A 463-nucleotide genomic window follows, 5' to 3' on the forward strand; every position below is an offset into this window, starting at 1 on the left:
AAGATCCGGGGCGTCGCTTCCGCTGACGCTGCCTGACGGGGGACGCATTGCGTCCCCTTCGTTTATCTGGGCGATTCGTTTGCCCTTTCTGCCGGCCAGCACCAATGCCTGGCCATCGCGCTGCGCGCCGGCGCGCGCTTCGCTCATCAGTTGCGGAATCAGCGGGCCTTCCGGCAGGTGCTTCCAGAAGCGCACTGGCAAATGCTGCTGCATCACCGTGCGGTTAAGGCGCGCCGGGTTGAAGGTGCTGCCGTAATAGGCGCGCCAAAGGGCCTGGCCATCATCCTCGGGCTGCCGTGCCCAGGCTTGCCACTGCGCCGGGCAGTGGCGCTCGTGCTGTAGACGCTGGCCGTCCCAGAACACGCCATCGCGCGGCGTGGCGATCAGCCAACTGTGCTTGCCCAGGCGCTCGGCGAAATGGCCGCTGGCCGAGGCCAGGATGTCGTGCGCCGGCTCGAACCAG

This window comes from Oryx dammah, unplaced genomic scaffold (genome assembly GCF_014754425.2).
Source record: "Oryx dammah isolate SB20612 unplaced genomic scaffold, SCBI_Odam_1.1 HiC_scaffold_6764, whole genome shotgun sequence".
Lineage (NCBI taxonomy): Eukaryota > Metazoa > Chordata > Mammalia > Artiodactyla > Bovidae > Oryx > Oryx dammah.